The sequence below is a fragment of the Rattus rattus genome, chromosome 14, assembly GCF_011064425.1.
Source record: "Rattus rattus isolate New Zealand chromosome 14, Rrattus_CSIRO_v1, whole genome shotgun sequence".
In the NCBI taxonomy this organism is placed as follows: domain Eukaryota; kingdom Metazoa; phylum Chordata; class Mammalia; order Rodentia; family Muridae; genus Rattus; species Rattus rattus.
Window position 1 is genome coordinate 49,063,478 of NC_046167.1, and position 6,656 is coordinate 49,070,133.

A 6,656-nucleotide genomic window follows, 5' to 3' on the forward strand; every position below is an offset into this window, starting at 1 on the left:
TGTCTTGATTGTTAATGGCTGTAGGAGAACCCAGCCTGTCATGGGCTATACTATCCCTAGGACAGGCTGTCCTGGGCTGGGTAAGAAAGTTAGCTGAGTAAGCCAGAGTGTTTCTCCATAGTTTCTGCTGCAGGCGACTGTTTGAGTTCCTATCCTGATCCCCCTCAGTGATGGGCTGTGATCTGGAAGTATAAGCCAAATAAACCATTTCCTCTCCAACTTGCTTTTGGTTGGAGTGTTTTATCATAGCCAAGGAAATCAGGCTCTCTAGTCTGGCTATGGATTGGTGGCTCTGGTGACTTGCAAGACTGAACAATAATGATGCTGAACTTGGACTAACTGTAGTCAGAAGGAACGGTCTCCTCAGGCTCTCAAGAAGTGCTTCGCTGTGCCGTGAGAGTCTTTGAAATAATATATCCCAACAGTGATATGTTTGGCAGCAGGAGGTCTGCATTTGAAGAAAGGAAAAGGATCAACTCTGAGAACAAGGATTAAAGTTATCTGCCACAGTAGAGCCTCAGGAGATGCTGGGCCGACGGGCATGCCCCGTGAGAGTCTCTAGTCCTGAGATGTGAGCACCCCCAAAACCTTGCTTTCTGATTTATTTGCTGTCGCCATCTGTTTCGGTGGAAAGAAGAACGGGTGTGAATGTAGCCAGAAGTGAAGACAATATGAGATAACCTAGTCCGATGATTATTGCTCTAGTTTATTAATTTTACAAGATATGTCAAGTGCCCTGGGTTGACAAGGTTAGTAGAAATGGCAAATCACTTTAGTCTTCCTGCAGACTGATAAGGTAGCATGTCTCAAAAGTTAAGAAAAAAACCCACATACCTATGTAGAGAGCAGATAAAGTCCCGAGTGAATGTGTCTTGCTGATGTGAGCACAGCCATGACGAGGACTCCAATGCCTCAGGCCCACGGGACCCAGGAAGCCCTTCCTTCCCCTTGTGAGGCTCTGGGAAATTGGCAAAGCCTCTGTTGTCCAAGTATGAGTGTTTACAAACAACCGAGAGGTGTATACAAAACTCATCTGTTACTGCTTCCTCTGCCCAGATGACTGCAGCCTGAAGCTGCTCCCCTCCAGACACCCCCTATCAAGACTAGCTAATCCACCTGCTGGTGCTGTCCATAATAAACGAGCTGAGTTTCCTTATTACCTAGTAGGTGCTCTCCATCAGAGTGAGCACAGCCCACCCGATCCCAGCTCTTCTCTTTGTGTGTCTCGTTTTGTCACTCTTGCATCACCCTGGTCAGGTTTCCATGAGCAAAGATACCCAGAATAAAAATCACATTTCCAACTTAGCTAGCAAGCAGGAATGGGCAGATGATTAAGTTCTGCCCATGGGACATGAGTGGAAGTGATGTGCTAAGGGTGATAACACAGGGGCATGGACCCTTGTTTTCCCCATTCCCACCTGCTCTGTGGAATGAGTGTGTGATGATTGAATCAAAGTAATAGCAAGGATCGGCAGAGCCATGAGACCGCAAGAATCTGGGGACTAGACAGCATGGGGCAGAATCACCACTCCAGCTTTGACTTTACTTCAGATTTGACTCTATTCTTCCCTTATTTGCACCGGGTATCTCAAATGTGGCCTAAGTATCCTCATTGAAGAACCAGAAGCCACATGCTTGGGAGCCTTATCTTAGGTCAGTGATGGCACATTTTGTGCAAAGACTTTGATAACAATGAAATTTATGACATACATTTCTAGATATGTGAAAGTTTGAAAGAAACTTGTGTTTTGGTAAAAGAAGACTTTATAAAATGGAATAGTATGAAGACAATCAAAGCTACTACATAGAAAACTACTATTGTAAAGAAAAATTCATTGTCAAATAACACACACATAAAACCAGAAAATGATTATTGGTGCCATCTCAGCTTTCCTCTCTCTATTCCTGCAGAAGAGACTTCCAACTCCACTCGCTAACTTCCTTCCTCTTCCTCATGCTTTGTGGCAGGACCTATTTTATCAGATCTAGAAAGAGGTCCTAAACATATACTTCAAATACTTAATGGTTTTACTCTTGTTTTGTAGGGTAACATTTTCTCTCTTTAGTTTTCTGTTATATATCTCCTTTTGTAATAAAAAGAAAACCCTAATGCTGACATTTATTATTAATAATTGTTTTTGTTTGTTTGTTTCTTTAAGACAGGTCTTGCATTGCAGACCAGGCCGTTGTTAATTAATCCTTCTGCATGAGCCTTCTGAGTGATAGAATATCTTCCAACTTAAAAGTCATTATTTTTAAAATGGACTCTAGAGTTTATTAATAACTATCCAAATTTATGAGGAACCAAAAAGCTTCACAATGAGTCAATTGTAGCCCATCAAAGCTATGGAACAGTATAAAGAAATGATCAATCATGCTACTAGAAGACAGGAGGAAAATTTCAGTTACTGAGTGAAAGAGGTGAAATTGAAAGGAATCTAATGATAGATACTATGTGAGTTCAATTCAATGCCATCCTGGAATAAGGCAACTATTTCAGATAACTGCAGGGCAGTGACACTACTCTGCATGACACAACAGGAGATACACAGCATACATGGTGCCACAGTCATAAAAGTCATGATACCAAGAATGAATGAACTTAATGTTGACTACAGAATTGAGTTATAGTGATGCGTTCATGTAAGCAACATCCACTGGGAGGATACACATATGTTACAAAAGAGATGTTGAAAATGAGGGCCCTCATGCATGTATGAACTCAGGGAATGTGAATGAATTTCTGTTTTGTTGTTTTGTTGTTGCTGAGACAAAATACTTGGCCAAGTATCTCAAGGAAGGAAGAGTTTATTTTGTCTTACAGTTCAAGAGTTTAGTCCGTCAGGGCGGGGAAGGAGTGGAGACAGAGATATAAGGCGGCGATCATGTGGCATCTATAGCCAGGAAGAAAAGAGCAATGAGTGCTGGAGCTCGGCTCGTTCCCTCTGGTTTGTTCAGTCTGCAATCCCAGACACAGCCACTAGTGACGGCTCTTCCTTCTCCATTCAAACCGTGCTGGAAATGTCCTTATGGGCACATCTAGAAGTTTGTCTCTTAGGTTATTCCAAACTCAGGCTGGCAATTAAGGTTAGTCATCAGGGGCTGTAAACTTCTCCTTTCATTTAATTATACTTTTGTGGAAAACTAATCTTTAAAAATTAAGATAAAAATTTTTAAAAATTTTTATTTCAAAAAGTCTTTTAATTCTCTCTCTCTCTCTCTCTCTCTCTCTCTCTCTCTCTCTCTCTCTCTGGAGGTGTGTGTATGTGTGTGCAGAGGTACCTGTGGAGGTGAGAGACAGCATCACACCCTAGATTTGGAGTTACAGAGGAGTTGTAAGTTGCCTAGGATGTATGCTAGGAACGAAACTCAGGTCCTCTGTGCTCTTACCTGCTGATCCATCTCTAAAGGTCCAAATCACTTACTGAGTGTTTTTTGAGGTAACAAAAGTAGAGGAGTGAGTTCTTCCCACCTTTCCCACCAGTGCAGGGAGGAGTGAGACCACATGTGATCATTTCCTGCCCATCCTGCTTCCAGAACACAGCACACATCTCTATCAGCTTGAAGTAACCTCTAGTCTCACCTCTAGCCCAGAGTCAGCCAGACTCAGGCTAGGTGATATTTCCCCTGAAGCTCCCTTACAGTGATGAGGAAGAAGCGGGAAATGTGCATTGGTTTACTGTCATATTTCTGGGCAAGAAAGAGCCATAGACACCTATGGCTGTTCATCATAGTCCCTTCATCTCTGTGATCCTTCCACCCAACAAATACTGCACTCATTCCTGGTGTTTACTCTTGATGGATCTAAAATACCAGGTAGCTAGCTGGGGACCTGACTCTTGTGTTATGTGTACAAAGAGAGCGAACTCTGCCTCTGTAGCCCTGCTGTGTGGTTGTGTCACATGAGTTTCACAGCATGTTCTTGTTCTGGGCAGGACGTGTGTGAGTCTGAGGTTCCTGGAAGTTATACAGGGAAGGGAAATAGCAAGAAGATGTTTCACTGTCCATCAGTGAGGCTGAGAAACTCTCGCTCACTTGATCACTTTTAGCTGCCCATGTGTCCTAGTTTGCTTTCTATTGGTATGAGAAACACCCTGACCAAAATCATTGTGAAGAAAGGGTTTGTTTCTTGTATGGTCCATCATGATGGAAATTCAGGGCAAGAACTCAAGGCAGAAACCTAGAGACAGGAACTGAAGCAGAGGACATGGAGGAGGGCCTCTTGCTGGATTGCTCTCCATGGCTTGCTCATCCTGCTTTCTTCAGTCTAGGAACACCTGCCCAGTGTTTCATCCACTACATTAAGCTGGGCCCTTTCCCATCAATGATTAATCAAGAAAATACCCTTATAGTCTTGCCTATAAGTCTTTTTAACTGAAGATCCCTATTCCCAGGTGACTCTGGCTTATATCATGTTGATAAAAAACAAAAAAACAAACTGGTACCTCATGTGTCTTTGTTAGGGTTTCATTGCTGTGAAGAGACACCATGACCAAGGCAACTCTTGAAAGAAAAGCATTTAATTGGCGCAGGCTTACAGTTTAGAGGTTCAGTCCGTTATCATCATGGCAGGTAGCATCACAGTATCCAGGCAGGCCTGGTGCTGGAGAAGGAACTGAGAGTTCTACACCTTGACCTGAAGGAAGCTAGGAGGAGACTGTCCTACCCTGGGCAGAGCTTGAGTATTTAAGACTTCAAAGCTCTACCTCCACAGTGACACATGTCCTCAATCAAGGCCACACCTCCTAATAATGCTACACCCTTTAACCCAGCATTCAAATACATGAGACTATGGAGGCAGCAAACCACATCTTCAGACATTCTGAAGTCTTCTGGATCTACAGAAAGCAAAGAATCATGGTCATTCTATCTACAGAGGATGTACCAGAGTAGAAGTCATTCATAGCAGTCCAACTCAAGGGATTCGTTTTGAGCTTAACCCGTAGGCACAACTGTAGTTCTGAGTGGGTGTGAGGGATGATGGAACAAGCCACAATTACTATGGGAGACATGTTTCCGTTGGTCATGCAGAAGGTATACGTATCTGAAGGTCAGAAGACAACTCGTGAGAGTTAGTTCTCTTCTTCTACCATAGTAGGCCTGGATGATCATTAGGAATAATAGCAAATTCCTTAACCCACTGAGCCATCTAGCCTTCAAACCTGAGTCTAAAGTTATTTGTTTTACAACTTTCCGTGCCTGGCACAGAGTAATATTATTAAAACACTTATTAAACTAATAATGTCTTCTAGAATCTTCTAGGTAGAATGGCTACTGGTCTTGGAAGTTTGGGCATCCAAGATAGAAAGCAAATTTAATGGAAGCACACAAAGAAAGAAATTCCTTCTTAATAAGCTTGCTGGATAAATTGCCTGCTGGTTTGAAGGACACAAAGTTTCCAAGGGTCTAGAAGTAAATCATAGCTCCCTTCTTTTACATAAGGTTTTTTTTTTAATTACTACCACTCTATTTCTTTCCCATAACCACCTTGAAATTTCAAGAGGGTATTTCCATCTTGGAAAGCTAAGAGACTTGGTTAAGTGATTTGCTCTAGCTAATCTGTACAGGAGAAGCACAGTGATCATTTTCTAAATTAACTACACATATGGCTGAGTCTGAGAGTCTGTGTGATGTAATCAAAGCACTCACTGCCTGGCCTTAGACTGCTGTAACTGTGTGTGCGGTTTCTGAAAATAATCACCAAGTTTGAAAAGGCAAGTTTATACACATCCACTTTAGATATAGGATTCCGATACACCCACCCACCCACCCTCCCACCCACACCTCCCCATGCACATACAGTTGGCTCTCTCTGTCTGTTCTGCTGCTTTGGATTCAGCCAACCATAGATTGAAACATATTCAGAAAGTTTTGCATCAATACAGCATACGTACAAACCTTTTCCTGTCAATTGATAAGCAATGCAGTAAAATAAATATTTACATTTTATTTAGACATTATAAGTAATCTGGTAATGATTTAACAAATGTACAAAGACATGCATAGGCTACATGTAATGCTACATAAAGTGCTACAAAGACTTGAGCATTTTTCTGCTTTGGTGTCTCTGCAGGATCCTAGACCCAGCTCTCTGTGGATGCCATAGGACAAGTGTACATCCAAATGTGTATATATGCACACACACTTGACGCTAGGATTGGCAGATCTTTATATTCCTTCTACAGTACCTTAGTTATTCTACATACATATGCTTACAAATAGATACACACTAGTATAATTACCTTGGATTCACACTGAGAGGGCTATATAAAATGATATACTAGAGAATAGTTATTATTTTCCTCAAATATAATTTTTAAAAGTTATGGTAGAGAGAAATATGTTTGAAAATTGAGTTTTATTGAATTCACCCCCCCCATCTCCTTTTGAGATATGACCCTATTATGTAGCCCAAGCTAGCCTAGAACACAAGATTCATCTGCCTTATCTTGCAGAGTGCCCAGATCACATGAATGTACCAGCACACCCAGCTCACTTAGTTCTTATGCCTGGTTCAGAGTCGTGGAAGTGGTTGGGACAGGAAGGAATCAGTGTCTTTTATGAAGCAGGAGCAAGAAGGGTTTGAGCACACGTCAATGCAGTGCTAATAGTTTTCCTAAGGTCAAGGACATTCCTGAGCTCAGGAGAATCGTGTA